The 18,247-nt window shown below is 33.8% G+C and overlaps 1 protein-coding gene across 7 annotated transcripts in view; it reads right to left on the reverse strand.

Moving 5' to 3' along the window:
* The window catches only part of LOC106461431, a 114,031-nt gene that overhangs the window by 39,771 nt on the left and 56,013 nt on the right, over positions 1 to 18,247 (reverse strand). For 2 of the 7 annotated variants that reach the window (XM_022388400.1, XM_022388398.1), the window contains exon 2: positions 16,930 to 16,972. The exons of 4 other annotated variants lie outside the window; for them this stretch is intronic. The gene's annotated coding sequence lies outside the window, so the exon portion shown is untranslated. Of the gene's footprint in view, positions 1 to 9,919; positions 10,030 to 16,929; positions 16,973 to 18,247 lie in introns of those variants that run through there. One more of the 7 variants, XM_022388401.1, reaches the window with a different exon arrangement.

Raw genomic sequence — 18,247 nt, forward strand, 5'->3', positions numbered from 1 at the left:
TTTTTCATCTTTGTTATGACTACTTACAATAAACGTTTAACAAGAAAAACTAAAAGCTTTCTTTAATTATTGCGTATTTATTAGTTTGTTATTAAGTTATCTATGCCGTGCCAACTACGGGTATAGAAACCCAGTTTTTAGAGTTATAAACTTCGAAACTTACTACTGAACCACTGGGGAATATTATTGCTTGCATTTAAGATTAAAATATATAAGAAAAATATTGATGCCATTATGGGAAATAGCTATTCGCCTGATGTTGATTGGCATATGGATTCTTATGAATATTGATTGGTAAGAATCAGTTCGAGCCTAAAAAAAATTACACTTTCAGCTTTTTTGATGATCTTACAACAACAAAGATGGATATTATTCAGAAATTTAATATTAATCTAAGTACTTTCAATAAATCCAACGAAACAGCGAACAATACTAAACATTATTTGTCTTGTAAAACTTAGTATATAGGAATGAGCCGGGGGAAAATGGCCGCCATATACTATGTATAGCTCATCATAGTCTCAAATATCTCTCTTATAACAATCTAAGAGACTTTTATAAACACCTAACTTGGGTTTTCGAGGTTTTCAAAAGCTATTAAGACCTTCAGTTTTGCCAAAAGAACATCGCTAAAGTAGAGAACCAGCGAGTAGCGTAACAGCCACTGGTGATTATTCTGATTCTGGCATCAGAAGGGCCAGCTCACCATAGCATGAAGTTGTTACGATGATTTACACACCAAAATTTTGCATCTTAACTTGGGGAGTGCAAAAGCAGTACAGCGTTTCACTAACTTCAACACATGATGTCCATCAAGATAACTCATCACGCCAGGCTAAAACTGCTGCCTTCATAGTGACTGTCATTCATTAATATTGATTGTTTAAAAAGAAGAAGAGGGGGAAACAAGTAATGAAAAAAGATTGAAAAATAAGAATGATGTAGGGATAGCAATGCCAAAAAGTACAGAACAAGGTAGGGTTAAATATACAAAAACCATACAAAAATTTCTACACAAGTATCCACTGAGTCAATGTTACAAGCTTATGGGAATTAGTCATTGTTTATTTGAAGTTAAGCACAAAGCTACACAATGGGCTATCTGTGCTCTGCCCACCACGGGTATCGATACCCAGTTTCTAGCGTTGTAAGTCCGCAGACATACCGCTGTGCCACTGTGGGGCTAGTCATTGTAACACTTTATAGCATTATTCAGTGTAAATGCTTTTATTCAAATCTGAATTCATACAAATGAAAGGAATTCAGCATTTAGTTGTAGATAAAAGTTTTTCTTGGAAAGACTTGGCTACTTGTGTAATGATTTTTATATGGTTTTGTGTATTCATCCCTACCTTGTTTCTGTACTTTTTCGCATTGCCATCCCTACATCATCATTTTTTTCAGAAAAAAAATTTTATTACTTGAAATATACCTAATGAGAAAATATATTTATGACTTCTAGTTTAGATTAATAACATATACCTAATGAGAAAATATATTTATGACTTCTAGTTTAGATTAACATTATATACCTAATGAGAAAATATATTTGACTTCTAGTTTAGATTAACATTATATACCTAATGAGAAAATATATTTATGACTTCTAGTTTAGATTAACATTATATACCTAATGAGAAAATATATTTATGACTTCTAGTTTAGATTAACATTCTATTTCCACTCTTGCTTGTTGACAACGTTTAGCCTTGACATTGAATTTCAATAATTCGAAAACTGAAGAGTCACAAAGCTTATAAATTCTTTCATTATAAACATTTGTCAGTATTTCAACATCTATTGCACAGAATGTTTTTTTTTTCGAAAATACTGAAACTTACGTTGTTTGTTTGGAATATTCGCGCTTAGTTACACAAGAGCTATCTACACTAGCTGTCCCTAATTTTGAACTGATAAACTAGAAGGAAGGCAGCTAGTTAACAGTACTCACCGCCAACCCTTGGACAACTGTAATCGAATAGTTGTACTTGACCGTCACTCTTATTGTGCACCCACGACCCAAAGTATGTAATATGATTTTGCGGCAACGGAACAAACCCATAGACCAACAAATTTACAGTCTGGTACGCTATCCACAAGTCACGCCCTACTAAACATTTTTGTAGCTTCTAATTCCACAAGGGTTGTTGCTTGAAGATAATAATAGCCAGGAAATATATGTTTTTCTGTTTATTGTTAAGCTACAGGTTATCAGTGCTGTGCCCACCACGGGTATTGAAACCCATTTTTAGCGTTATAAGCTTTCAGACTTACCGTTGAGCCACTGGAGGGCACAAAATATATATGATTCACGGATTTTTTAAATCATGAGATTCATTTAGCATGTATTTTTTAATTGATGGCTAACTACAGATAGCAATAACAAATGCTTCGAACTCAGAAGGTGTCTGTAAACACCATAGCTTAAACCCTTTTAGTAATATTTTGATTTGTTTATTTAACCTGGGTTGATTTTTATTATCATTTTTTCATAACTGATGTATCTTTGCCTCTGAGGAGGTCTATTGCACCTTCTCAACTGCTCATATCTGCTGAAAAAAAGACTAACAATTTGCGTGATGGCTATTTGAGCCCACGGTCATAGGCGTAAACAACAATATGAACACACCCCATAGGATTTTTTCTAACAAATGAATGATTTTCAATTTTGTTTCGAAGTTTGTACTGCGATGATTGTTTGAACTTTTATGTTTCTGTAGATAAATAAACAATAAAATTTTTTATCGACACCTGTGACTATTTCTCTGTAAAAACCACATTTGCGTAATTGATATAACTCATATAATGTTTATTTCCCTATTTGCATTTGCTCCAATGTCAGTGGACATCAAGTTAACTTATATCTACTTGTTGTTCTTCAGGCATGTAGTACCTTATTTACTAAATTCTTTGCATTACTTAAAAATTATCTTATTAGATTCCGTTAGTCAGATGCTAGAAATAACATAAAACTATGATTAGTCGTGTTTTTTGTTGTTGTTGTTTTATGGCAATGTGCTATCTGATTTGTTCTTCCCCAAAGCAGAAGAATTGAACATCCTGTCGCCATTTTTAAGAACACAGCCAGTTTTTCAAATCTTTATTGACTGGAAATATAGAAACTTTGATAGTTTATGTTTAAAATACTCCTCATGGAAACTGATAGTGCTATTTTTAAAGTCTTTTTGTTCCTGAAACAAAATAATCCTCTAACAGAATTAGCTTTTTGAGCAAACACGCATTTTTGTTATTAAATTTTGAACCATTGAAACTGACCAGTTAAGATGTAAAATATATATATATATATTTAAAACATAACAAGCTTTACAGAAACCGCTGACGTGCTCTTAAAATGAATATCCCCCAGTGAGACAGCAGTAAATTTACGTACTTACAACGCTAAAATACTGGGTTCGAGTCCCAGCGTTGGACACGGAAAATAGCCCAATGTGGTTTTGCTATAAAACAAACAAACTTAGAATACTCGTTTTCATAAAACAAAAATTTTTAAATAATATCTATTGTTATCGTTCGAGTGTTTCAAAAATAGTAGTCACAGTGCTTACTTAGGGTAGTTATTTATCATGTTTACAAATTCAGGAATCCTGAAAATATACTTTATAATATATTTCAATTTGAAATAGTCTGCCTGAAAATTTTTTTTTTACGATCTAATTGGACGGATCCACTACCCCTGAAGAAGTTTGCTACTTCTATATCATGAAAACTATATTTTGGGTATTGACTACAAAATGTGTTTTCTTATAGCAAAGACACATCGGACTATCTGCTGTGTTCACGGAGGGGAATCGAACCCCTGAGTCTAACGTCGATAAATTCGAAGACTAACCGCTGTCTCACCGGGGGACGTTGACTAAAAACAGCGTAGACCCCACAAGAATCTGGTGCACTATTGAGTTTAAATGAAACTACCCCATTGCAGATCTTTGAGACTTAATATTAACTTGTCAGTAAATTCCAAGATTTAATTGTTTTTTTAACTATAAACTAATAAATAAAGATATATCTTGTAAAGTGCTTTTTTGCTTAAAAGTGTCGTTTCAGCCATGTGTTTTTATTACTTAGTATCCTGGAAGTAGAATGGTAAAAAAACAACAACAAATTCCCCGCCTTTTTTGGAGAGAATTAAATTTTAGAATAAGGTTTAATTTTCTGCTCTTTTTAACTTGGTGAAAAGTCATGCTCAGCTTATTTCTACGGATATCATAAAGAAATTATTATAAAGATAGTCTTATTGAGTTATCATGATCCATTAACTGTTGTCCGTTTTTAAATTTGTACAACTATAATAAATTGAAAGTTGATAACTAAATCAATTTAAGGGCTCTTCTCACATACATACAAGTTACTTCCAAGAATTGGATCAGTCAATCAAACATAAACCGGAATTTAGTAATCTTCTGGTAACCGTTGAAACTTAACAACTGATGTAATTTATAAGATTATTAAGATTTACTTGCTAAAGTAAGACCAGGCGTGGGCTAGTGATAAGCGCGTCGCTGCGTGTCTGTGGGCCCATGGTTTGCATCCCGTTACCACAAAACTATAAAACTCGCACTCCGTATTTTGTGGCTTTGGACGCGTTATAAGAGTGATAGTCAAATCCCAATATTCGCTGATAACTTGGTGTTGCGTGTTGTTGACTAGCTGCCTTCCTTTTAGTCTGTTAGTTCAAAATTAAGTACGGTTAGTGCAGATAGCTTTCGAGTAGCTTTTATCGAATATCCCATACAAACTTAATTGATATATGTATTTCTATTTCAAGTAGAAGTTCATATCTAATGTTATCTGTTAAAAAGAAGTTACCTCGTTTGTTGACAACGTTACATGACAAGAAAAATCTTTAGATATTAAACATGTTTTAAACTGCTTCATTTGGAATCAATAATTTTAATATTAAAAAATCCGTTTATTTCGAAAACAGCAATACATTTTACGGGCAGAAATTGAAGAATAATGAGTTGCTCTATAAGATAAAAACCAAGAGTCAAAAACTAGGTTAATTTTCATTTTAAAGATGTGAGCTATTTAAAATCCTTTTCTCTCAAGAGAAACTCTTGAAATTTAAAAAGCCTCCAGGTACCACTTCAAAAAGACATAACTGGTCTATGGCAAACTTTCTGTTACATATGCCTCTTGTGGCACATTTATAATTTGATTTTTATATTTCGCCAAGTGTAACGAAACAAATAACAAGACGTTGTGTGACTTAACAGTTACGTTCGACACAAAATTGGTTAACAACAGCTGACAAACGCCGCCTCTAAACACATCAATAGATCTTGTTACTTTGATGCCAATAAGGCCAGTTTGAGTAACAATGGCCATATTACAAAACGAAAAGAAGAAAAAAAGAGTTAGGTAGGAAGAGCTTTCATTTCTTCCTGTTCTGTAGAGCCTTGTAGGTTTCTAAAAGTTAATAGAAGAATAAGTAATACTGTTCTGTAGAGCCTTGTAGGTTTCTAAAAGTTAACAGAAGAATAAGTAATACTGTTCTGTAGAGCCTTGTAGGTTTCTAAAAGTTCACAGAAGAATAAGTAATACTGTTCTGTAGAGCCTTGTAGGTTTCTAAAAGTTAATAGAAGAATAAGTAATAAGTTACTTTCTTTTTGGTAGTGTTTGCTTACAGTCTTGTGGAGTAATCAGGTGTTAACAACCACAAAGCAGCATGATTCCTCTAGAGAACAGCAAACAAAGCCACACACTCAATCTAAATTAAGCTCTTAGTATTCATATACCTATCCAAGAAACTTTTTAAACACATTTAAAGTAATTACACATACCACATCATCTGGCAAATCATTCCACAGACTTATAACTCTTATAGATAAGTAATTTTTAACAAAGAATAAGCCTAGAGCCGGACTTCCGAAGGAAATATTTAGTACCCATAGTAATAAAATTCACATTACTAACCTTATTACTGCACCATTCAAATACTCCCCCCACCAGATCAATTTATTTAAATCTCTTCCAATGTATTAAATTTGATAAATCAGTCCTACCCTGCATTCATATTTTCCAGCAAGTAAATATTCTTTTGTTATAAGAAGACCGAAATTGGGCATGAAATACACTATAATATCTCATCAAAGTTGCATGAAAATTACAGCAGCATTATTAATGTTATATTCAAAATTTTCTTATATCTATTCCAAACTTACAATACTTTCTGCAATACAGCTATCTGAACACCTCAGACTTTTATTAATAAGTACACCCAAAACCTTATATCTATTCACAAGAGTAACGGTTCCTGTCACACAAGAAGTCAGTCTTTTTCAAATTTCTATACTATAAAGACATAGTTTCACACTCCTAATGTTGAAGTGGATTTTTTTAGTTCTTACTTCCTCACTGGAAGTTTGTCTGAAATAAAATCTCCAAGGAAACAGTCCTTTATAGCGTATAAATATCTGCAGCGACTTACAAAATACTACTACCTATGTAGCTTATCAAGTCGTTGGCATAAATACGATCAAAAGTGTTTCAAAATAGAACCCGTTAATGTCGCAGAAGACAAATATTATGACAATACTTTCCTCTCTACCATCAAGACAATTTTTTATGCAATTTTTAACTTTTATAACAATTATATAAGGTTTTAACTCACTAGATAACTAAGGCATCTTATCAAAGACTTTAAAAGTCAAGATACACAAGTGTATCTATGCAAAAACAACAACAAGTAATTGACGAAGCGGAAAATCCCCTTTTATAATCTGTTTGAATATCGTTTAAGAGCAACTTTTAAAAATGCTTTTCTAAGTCATCAATAATAATAGATCATAACACTTTGTTAACAAAATATATCAAACTAACTAGCCTCGATTTTCTGGTCTCTATAAAAAATATAAAGATCACATTGACCATCTTCTAAACATCTGTAACCTCGGAAGTGTCCAGCAGCTTTTGAAAGAAAGCATCAGTCAGTTCCTCACACAGTAGCTTAAAGTTTTACGATAAACTCATCAGAACCAGCAATTTTATTTTCAAGAACATTCTTCAGTTATTCCCATTCAACAATAGTAGGATAAACTCCTGATAACCACACCTTACGCTAGTCTCTACGTTTAGTTTTAATGTCATATGCTATTCTCTAGTTCTCTATAACAAACCTGATAACCTACATCTTACTTTAACTCTTTATATCCAATCTTTTCTCTTGCTCTTCATATAAAAACCGTGTTACGACACATCTATCTCAAACCTTACTTACTTACCTACATCTAATTCTGATAACCACAGCTTACGCTAGTCTCTACGTTTAGTTTTAATGTCATATGCTATTCTCTAGTTCTATATAACAAACCTGATAACCTACATCTTACTTTAACTCTTTATATTCAACCCTTTCTCTTGCTCTTGATATAAAAACCGTGTTACGACACATCTATCTCAAACCTTACTTACTTACCTACATCTAATTCTGATAGCCGCACCTTGATTTAAATTTTCATATCGATGATATAACTTAAATCTTGCTCTGGCTCTATCTGTACCTAGCTTTGATAATTACAATTTTCTTTATTTGCTCAGCTTAAACCAGATACATAATATCTTAATCTTTTAATTTTTATTATCGAAAATATTTTGTATTTTTAGCTTAGTACACATATTTAGGACTAACCGAAATCTCTCAAGTTAGAAGAACCTCGCGTGATATTATTGAGTTTACAGACGAAAATATCACTAACAGAGAGTGTAGCCAACTGATGAAACAATACATTCTAAGCTTTAATAAGTAAGAACATAAGAAAAATGTATTTAATTAGCTTTACTCGTTACTAGTTTCATTTTTAATTTCGCTCTATATATTCAAGCTCTATATCTAGTCCAGATACCCTGTACCTTGCTTTTGCGCTTCATAATACACCCTTCATTTTAGTTCACTATATTTAATCTTAATACCCCAAACCTGGTCAACTTTCTACAACTAATCCTTATACTCTACATCTAGCTTAACTTTTCATATATAACCCTGATACCCTGGACTTTATTCAGGTCTCTACATTTAACCATGATATTAGGTACCTTGAACAGAAAGCTACTCCTTATACTCTACATCTTGCTTAACTGTCCATATCTAATTCTGATATTCCGATGTTGTTCAGGTCTCTACTTTTAACCATGACATTCGGTACTTCGCACATTTGTTTATATCTAATCCCCATGCTTTTAATATTTCTCATCTCTATACATTTAATCATGATACTCTGTATCCTGTTCACCTCTCTACATTTGTTTCAGCTATCCAGTACTTCCTTCCACCTCTCTATATTTATTTCAGTTATTCACCATTTCCTTCCAGCTCTCCAAATGTATTCCAGTTATCCATCACTTCCTTCCAGCTCCCTACATTTGTTTCATCTATCCATCACTTCCTTCCAGCTCCCTACATTTGTTTCAGTTATCCAGTACTTCCTTCCAGCTCCCTACATTTGTTTCAGTTATCCAGTACTTCCTTCCAGCTCCCTACATTTGTTTCAGTTATCCAGTACTTCCTTCCAGCTCCCTACATTTGTTTCAGTTATCCAGTACTTCCTTCCAGCTCCCTACATTTGTTTCAGCTATCCATCACTTCCTTGCATATCTCTACATATACTTCATTTATCCCGCACTTCCTTCCAGCTCTCTATCAAACATGGCAATTCAGTTCACAAGGTACGGATAACTTATTTACAATTAGCTTTAGCTAATCTTTTAAAGAGTTTCTATAATTTGGAAAGAGTGTATCTACAGAGTAAATTTTTCAATTTAAACGAATCTATCTACAACATATACATAATTAAACATCCACACCAATATGCATAACCCCTCAAATAATGAGTATGTTAGTACGACCTTAATAATAATAAAATAAAGAAAGTATTTTCAGCTTTTTACATAATTATTCAAGTGATTATTTAACAATCATCCATAGAGACGTACAGGTTTACATTAATACACGAGTTTTAAGTCTCTTTCAGGATCATTGCTATTAAACTAACTGCTGAGATTTAAATTACGCAACTATGGTAATTTAGTTTCAGAAAATACAGTGACTATTCAATTAATCATCATAATTAATAGTTCACATGGTAACTTTCATAGTGTTCCTAACTCTTTTGTAGTCTAATGGATATTTTTATTACACGAAAAAACAAGTGTTAAATGTCTTGAAACCCTGGCTGTGTTAACACCCAGTCTGAGAGTAAGAGAGACCTGTTTGGTTGGTTGATTTTTAAACAAAGCTTTCCAGCACTATTTCTCTCTCTCTCTCTTTTAATTACGAATAGAAACTCCCTTTGTAACTCATCCAGCCATTCATCTCCAACACTCAAATACACAAGTATATCTTACCCATTAAGAAATAAAGAAGTTGGCAGTTTTTTCGTATTTCAATTAAAATATTATAAAAGATCACTTAAGATGCTAATCCTTAAATTTACTTTCTAAATCTAAATAAGTCATCGTCACATGATCTTTGTTGGGCTGTACACCGACTTGCGTGACATTCCAACGCTAACAAACAAGATTTTGATTGTTTTACAGGCTATATCTTTTACTTTTTCTAAACTCGATGATATCTAGCTCCGTTTCCTTGGAAACGTTTGACGTATATGAGCTTCAAATGATAACGCTGGAAAAGGCATCTGTCGAGCTTAGAAAAGATGTATTAACTTTATGAAGTGTTTGTCTGGAATCATAATTACAATTCGCTCTTACACGATAAATTTTGCACACTAAATATATATATGTGTGTGTGTGTGTGTGTAATCAGATCCTTTCGTGTATAGTGCGATTTTATAACAACATGCAGAACTAACAGTTCCTCGATCAATTACGACCCATTTTATTTTTAGCTTCTCGAGTAAATATCTTAAAGAGAAATAGGATTAATGGCTGTGAAACTAACCTAAAAGCAACCGACGTCATTCTATTTTCTGATGTGGTTGAGAGAAGCTGAGACTATAGTATAAGAGGATGGCGCCGGCCTGTCCAGACATCTTTCTAGACTATGTTGAGCTGGAGGAGAACTTAAAAGTGTCGCTTAAATATTTTATGGAGACAAATATTAACTCTGTCTAAGAACAAACGGAAATTAAAACTTTTATACACATCTTCCTCATTTAAGGTAAAACCCAAGTCTTACTTGTAAGATGAACAAGAAAGTAAAGTAAATATAACTTAAAGCCAATTGAATTATTTTACATTTACTATATAATTACTTTATGCATATTTTCTAGGGTTAACACTCATAAACGTTTTTGCCATACCTTAAAGAATATGAATAAAACCTACAAAAGTGTTAAAATAATTAGAAGGTTTAAGACAAAACCAATGATTATGTTTGTGAAAAGAGTGAATTTTAACAGCTGGCTAAACTAATGAAGTGTACACATGAGAGGTATTAATCTAAGGAAGGGCATGTCCGTGGAGTTAAATTTATAAGCCCATTCAGAAACAATGAAAATTTATTTTATTAGAAGGAGCACTTTAAATTAACTAACTTCTTCAAGAAGCGCAACTGATGTATGTACAGTACAAGTGCAAGGCCAAAGAGTTGGTTCGATAAATGAAATATATATAAATCTTTCTACCATTAGTTTCGGTGGACATTATCAGGTGATTTTGTGCTTAGATCGCTGCTAGATAACTCCTTCTAGCATGTAATTGATTGAGCATGATCACTTTTAAACATAAAATCAAGTGGCATTATTGACTGAATCCTGGATGTTGGGTGAAACAGTACTGCTGATTGGCTGTCTTTCCTCTACTCAGAAGTTCAGAATTAAGGGCGGCGGCAAATAGCTTTACCGTGAGTACAAAATCAACTAAAAATAACTTTTAATGGGGGTATACATTTAAGTAACAAGTTCATTTATGATCAAGCTTTGCCTTCTGGAAGTACTTTTTTAGTATCTGTGTTTATGTATATATATATTATCACACGTGCTTTCTTCAATCACTTGCATAGAAAAGCAACTACTTTGAGACTTCTTAGGGTTTCGACTTTAAAAAAAAAGAAAAGTTGTTAAAAACATTCTTAATCATCGCGTATGATTGAATATAAAGTCATTAAGGTTTTCGAACTTTTATAAGAAAAACATCTTGTTTCACATTTAATTTTTGTTAGCCAAATTGTAATTGCCATCTGAAGATGCAGTAATGTCTCTTGAGTCTAGTAGGTAAGTGATAAAAGCCAGAGGATCGATAAAGTACACGCCTAAAAGTTGTAGGAAGTGAAGATTGGATGAGAATAGGTAATTCTGACAGTCGTTTTTCATTGATAATTTTCAATTTTAACAAACATGACATTAAAATAACTACTGAGATTAAAATTTATACTTAATTGACTTAAATAAAACTACTGTTATTTAATGAAATAAAAGAACTGGCAAAAAATATGTTAAAAAATACTAAATTCTAAAAAGGAAGGATTCAGCCTCGAAATAATATACAATTGTTGATTCAGAATTTCCGCGCAAAGATACACCTGCACATAGCCGTCACTAATTTTTAAATGATATACAAGCCAACAACATCCACCGCCGACTATTGATCGAATAGTTGGATTTTATCCTCATTCACATAGCACACCTACGGCCCATAAATGCATTTCTGTGGCAAAGGGCCATGAACCATCAACCTTCGAATTCACTAGTCTAGGCCCATTAATAAACAAAGGTTAATTTAAAACAAACCATATTTGGCAACAGTGTTCTCTATTCTAAAATCTAAAAGAAATGTCGGAATAAACAAAATCATTGAGGGCTCTTGCTTAGAATGTTGCTCACCAAAACCTCGTTTGGTTTGCAATAGAACAGTAGAATGGCAAAGCCAGGAGTTAGAATAGTTTCAACTGTATGCTTCTCAAACCTGATTTTTGTACATCTTCAACTGATACAATGAGTTCCTTTTTTCTTGTATTTGGATTCTTTCCCACGAGTAAAACTTTCTGACCGTTAAGAACAACCAAAATAATTCACGTAGTTTTTCCAACAGATAGCGCTACAAAATTTAATGTAGCACATTCTATAGTTTCTTAATATGTAATGCAACTTTATAGCTGCTAATTAACACGAACACCAGGCCCGGCATGGCCAGGTGGTTAGAGAGCTCGACTCGCAATCTGCGGGTTCAAATCTCCGTCCCACCAAACATGCTCGCCCTTTCAGCAGTGGGGGCGTTATAACGTGACGGTCAATCCCACTATTCGTTAGTAAAAGAGTAGCCCAAGAGTTGGCGGTGGGTGGTGATGACTAGCTGACTTCCCTCTAGTCTTACACTGATAAATTAGGGACGGCTAGCACAGATAGCCCTCGTGTAGCTTTGCGCGAAATTCAAAAGTAAACGGACACGGAAACGAATCAGCTAAACCAACTCCTTGTTTTCTTAACGACTAGATAAATGTGCTCTTTAACAGGCAAGTAAAACACCTACTTTCCCATTCTACTTACAGAGACTGTCCAAACACAGAAGTTAATTTACAGCTTTTTCAGCGTGAGAAATCCAATGCAATTTGCCACAAGAAAATTGAAAAAAAAAATCATGCACTTAAGAAAGGTGAGGATTTTCACTATTAGCATCGACTGTAGAATAACGAGATTTGTTTCCATCATAGAATACTTCAAAGGTATTTTGACAGTTAATACTACTTTGACGTTACCACTGTGCATTTTCACTATTCTGATTTCCTCTTATCTTGACCTTAATTTCTTTAGATTTTATCTTTCCTGAAGAATTTGTTTTTCTTCTCAACTCTCCAGTATTTCACTGTTGTCACCATTTCTCCCTCTTCATGCATCTCTACGTTTTTCATATATTTTATCTTTTCCGTTTATGAGTTCAGCAACTTTGATTTTATTTTCAAACATATGCTCGCTTAGTTGTAATTAGTTCTCATTATTATTCTGAACATCAGACTTACTCAGTTGTTCTTTGTGAACGTTTTTCATGTTTTTACTGTCACATTTTCTATACTTCTATTATTCTAATTGACACAGTTTCTCAGCTTGTGCCTCTTTTTAAACGAACTTTTTTGTTCTATTATTTATCACCACAGCTCTCTTTTAACCCCGCTAGGTGTCAGTACTTTCTTCTCCTCTCATTGATCTTGAGCACTACATGCATTTGCTGAAAAATCCATTATTCTCTCAGCCCTGTTTTATCTTTCAAACTGTATCTTCGTTTAAGATCGTAAATGCTTTTTTACTGTTTCCATTAATTTTATGAAGATTTTTTGTTTTACCTTCTAACGCTAGAGCTGTACCTTATTCTTGGTTACTCGAGTCTCTATGCCATTGCACATCTTAAGTTATATTTAGTACACTTCTGTTGATGACCTTTCAATCTAAACGCAAACAAACAGTTTAAGCCTAAAGGTTATGTAATTTAATTTATATTATAACAGCTAAGTATATTCTTAATTATGACTACTTCAGGGATTCGATGAGTTCAGAAGTTATTTATAAATAGGAATGCTTTAGATATAAGTTTCCTGCCAAGGAAACCTTAGCTGATCATATTCACGGTATCTTCCTTAATAAAGAAAATAGTTACATTTCTGATAACACCTGATGACCATCAACGCATGAAGTTCCATTTGTCTCGTCCTTTTACCTCACGTGGATCAAGACAATCTGCACACAACGAAAAAGCTAGGAGCACTTCCCGAAACACCCACATCACTTGACCTAGTTCACACCTAGATGAGATGCTTAATGACACTATCTATCTAGCAAAAACCGAGAAACGGGCTTGAGGAAATAACATAGACCTGTGTTTCTCAAACATTTCAGGCTCGCGTACCACTTTTTATTTAGTTTTTTTTAGATTATAAACCCAGGACTAATGTTAAAAAAAAAGATAAAACCTAGTAACAAAAATTCATATTTGTAACAATTACCCATTAATGGGAAGGATGTGAATGTTTTTTCTGGCACGATTGAAGAATATGTGGTACCATTTTTGTCAACTTGAAGGGAAGAAAATACCGGCGACTCTACGCAGTTAGAGGGTGAGTCTATAAGTGAGGAGAGTAGTTTATATATGTACGTGGAAAGTTCCTGTAGGGCTTATTACAAATTATATGATTTTTTGTATTAATGTTGTCGTGTACCACCGACATTAACTCTACGTACTACAGTTTGACAATCCTTGACATAGATGATATATCATACCCATATGTAAAACAGCATTTCTAAAAAACAAAAAAAAACTACATATTCTATCAATACGTTAAGTTAAACAACAAAAACATCATTCCCCCCAAAAAACTCATATTCTATCAACACGTTAAGTTAAACAACAAAAACATCATTCCCCCCAAAAAACTCATATTCTATCAACACGTTAAGTTAAACAACAAAAACATCATTCCCCCAAAAAATCATATTCTATCAACACGTTAAGTTAAACAACAAAAACATCATTCCCCAAAAAAACTCATATTCTATCAATACGTTAAGTTAAACAACAAAAACAGCATTCCCCCCCAAAAAATCATATTCTATCAATACGTTAAGTTAAACAACAAAAACAGCATTCCCCCCAAAAAATCATATTCTATCAGTACCTTAAGTTAAACAACAAAAAACAGTATTTCCAAAACAAAAAAACTCCAAGTTAACACTTATTATTCAAACTCTTCAAAATGAAAAACCAAAATGTACAGATAATTAATTTTGTTTGTTGTTGTTAAGCGCACAGCTATACAAATTGGTGATACGTACTCTGCCCACTACGAGTATATAAACCTAATTTTTAGTGTGAAAAGCATTCAGACTTATCGCTGAGCTATCGGGGTGGGTGGGGGGTGGACAGCCGTATTATTAAAGATTCTAGTCAGAATAAACCAGAATAACAATTACAATTTTCTTCGGCTATAGACAAAAAATGCGTTTTCAGCTACAATTTAACTTACCCATGTTATAGGCCATGTGTCTTCGTATAATACACAAGAAACCTTATATATGTTTCTCATAATAGACTTTGAGATAACGATTAAGGAGCTTTATGATAGAAACTTATTCCTATGTAATAAGGTTATTTTTCGACAAGATAGTAGCACTTCTAATACTAATACTCTGTGGCCTAGTGGTTAGCGTGCCAGGACTATGCCGCATATTGAATCGGTGGGTATTCTTTAACATTCAAACAAGAGTTGGCGTTGGGTTCTTTTAGCTAGCCTTCCCTCTAGTCTACCAGTTCAAATTTAGGCACGGCTATGCGTAGACAGTTCTTGTGTAGCTTTGTTAGAAAATTCTACAAGAAACATCTTTGCTGTGTTTTAGACGTTAATTTTTTCTCTTGTCAAATAATATTCGGTATACACTACCTTGTCTAAAAACATTAAATACACAGTTAAGAGACCTAATATTCAAACCTCTGAAGAGGGAGGTTAAGAATATTCAGAAATTAAAATTTGAGAATAAGACAAAATAGTTTATTTAGATTTGTGGCCCGGTATGGCCAGGAGGTTAGTGCGCTCGACTCGCAATCTGAGGGTCGCGGGTTCGAATCCCCGTCCCACCAAACACGCTCGCCCTTTCAGCCGTGGGGGCGTTATAATGTGACGGTCAATCCCACTATTCGTTGGTAAAAGAGTAGCCCAAGAGTTGGCGGTGGGTGGTGATGACTAGCTGCCTTCCCTCTAGTCTTACACTACTAAAGCTAGTAGTGAAAGTCGATAAAATGTAAGCTTTCTGATAGAAAGCTTTTCTCGAAATTTGGTTTCTCTTCTATAGAGATTTGTCAAAAAGTGTCTTATGTTCTACATTAAGTCCCCAAAGATCTAATTTCTCAAACACACAGCTTAGCTGAGGTGGTCAAATGTCTTTCCCTGAAACTCTCTTCTCATTATCACACGTATAATACGAGAGTACAGCAGTAGCCAACATTGGAAATCTCGACATTTCAGTTTTCAAGTCAGTAGCTTTATATCCACTACCACAAGATATAAGATCTTCACATGTAATTCATTTGTTTTGTTTCTTTGTAGTTAAGCACAAAGCTACACAATGAGCTATCTGTGCTGTGCCCACCACGGGTATTGAAAACCGGTTTTCAGTGTTATGAGCTTTCAGACTTAACCCTGAGCCACTAGAGACTCAAAACTAGGAACCGATATGCGTAGATATCCCTTGTTTAGATCTGTACAAACATTTCGAAACAAACAGATAAGCATATTTATGATTTTTCTTTACAATTTAGTTTGTTTTGTTTTGGGAAATAATGACAGTTTTAGCTAAGGACTTACGCAATACAATCAGTTATACATAAAACATTAATTTCTAAGCTTAATGTACGTAAATTTATGTTGTTTTTTATATTTATCTTTCTTTTAGAAGGATTTATTTAAAATATAAATCCTGTATAATATTTTGATATATAGACCATTTATTATATTTGTGAATGCAACTACACTAAGAGCCATCCATTAGGCAAAATATATAAATTATAATTATATTTTTTCCAGAACACAGATAGCCCATTATATAGCTTTGTGCTTAACTTCAAACAAACAAACCAGTAAAAAAAAAAAAAAACATTTATCACTAGCATGTTTCCATAGAAGCAAAATGTCTGTGCACAGCAACAATATTAAAACCAAATAACCTTCTACAGTCAAGAAAATGGAACCAGTGACTAAGACTACTTATCATGCAGGTTACTGTAGCTGACTGTAACGTCAATTTTCTCCTTACATGTGAACTGCCGGGAGACGCCACGTTACAGACACGTGAGGCCTGCATCATGTATTGAAACATAATTCAAAGTCAAATATAAAATGAAACGTGGGTATTATTGGTGGAGTTTAATCTGCAGCATAACGTCACATATGTCTAGGTAATTTTTACGTCCGTTTTTAGGAAAGGTATTATTTTTTTATAATTTTCAACGGCAGAGAGAAAGAGTACTTACCAAAGCAACGTCAAAACAATAAAATCCATTTAACTGGCCACACCTGTAAACATAATAATCATTAGGCGGATTGTATTGACGGAACAAAAGTCGTTAATGAGTAACAATAACACAGTTTGTAGAAGGAATAATTTGAATATAGTTTCAAACCAAAAGAACTGAATAACAAAACTTACATGAATTACTCACTGACACAATAGTATTATAGATTACTATTGTTATTGTACGTCTTGAAATATATTGTTACGTCTCTGGTCGTTTGTTAATTTCCCGTATAATTTCTTTCGGATGAAATTTTAGCGATACAAGTCCTTTCTTAAATAAAACTAGTTTATTCTTTGTCAACACAACTTTGCAATACACTTAATTTCCACAGTCACTTTAACTTAAACACACGCAATAATTCACAACGTTCACGCACTTTACTTACGGTCACTACTGCGCTTGACTCAATTGTCCGTCTCTGTCTGTCTCCAGTTATTTATGCTGTCACTTCTTGCCGGTCTTATATATACAAAATAGAGGGTGTCTAGCAAACACTCGATCCTTCAGGAACCTTCGAGATACGTGTTACCAGCGTCACGTGACTTCGGCTGTCGTAACACTGCCCCTTCGTCCCGAACAATAGCCACTTAAGTTAAACCAATAGATAATTAACAATAACTTAATTAAATGTACAGAATTTACAAACACAAAATTAAAATTCAACTAAGTCTCTTAATTTTACGGGATGTATCTTCTTCCGTATTGGTCTCTGTCTCGTTGGCTTCTGCTTCACGTGAGGTTCATCTGCTCCATCAGGAATTGTCCTATTATCGGTAATAGTCACATCAGTGGTAGTAACTTCATAAAGGGATTCACTGCTTCCCTTCTCAAAACCAAGTAGAATTTCTTCTTCGACAGTGCCTTTTTCAGATGACACATCTTCAGCAGCGTCTTTTGTTCCATCGTTCACTTCATCTCAACTAAAATGTCCTGGACCATGATAATGCCAAAGCCTGTTGGCATGCATCACCTTTTGGCTTGCCTCGCCGACCACATTTTATTCAGAAAGTCACGTCTGAGAGATGATCCACTATGTCACATGGGCCTTCCCATGGAGAAGACAATTTAGGAGACTTTTCTTTGGTCTTCCTGGGATTATACAACCACACCTTGTTTCCTGGTACAAAGCTGACTTTAGTAGATCTCTTATCATAACATCGTTTCATGGAATCAGCAGACGTTTTCAAGTTTGAATGTACTTGATGTTGAATAGCATCCATCCTTTCTGATAACACTTTCACAAACTCCGACACATTTCAGGCAACTCTTCATA

This window comes from Limulus polyphemus, unplaced genomic scaffold (assembly GCF_000517525.1).
Source record: "Limulus polyphemus unplaced genomic scaffold, Limulus_polyphemus-2.1.2 Scaffold957, whole genome shotgun sequence".
Lineage (NCBI taxonomy): Eukaryota > Metazoa > Arthropoda > Merostomata > Xiphosura > Limulidae > Limulus > Limulus polyphemus.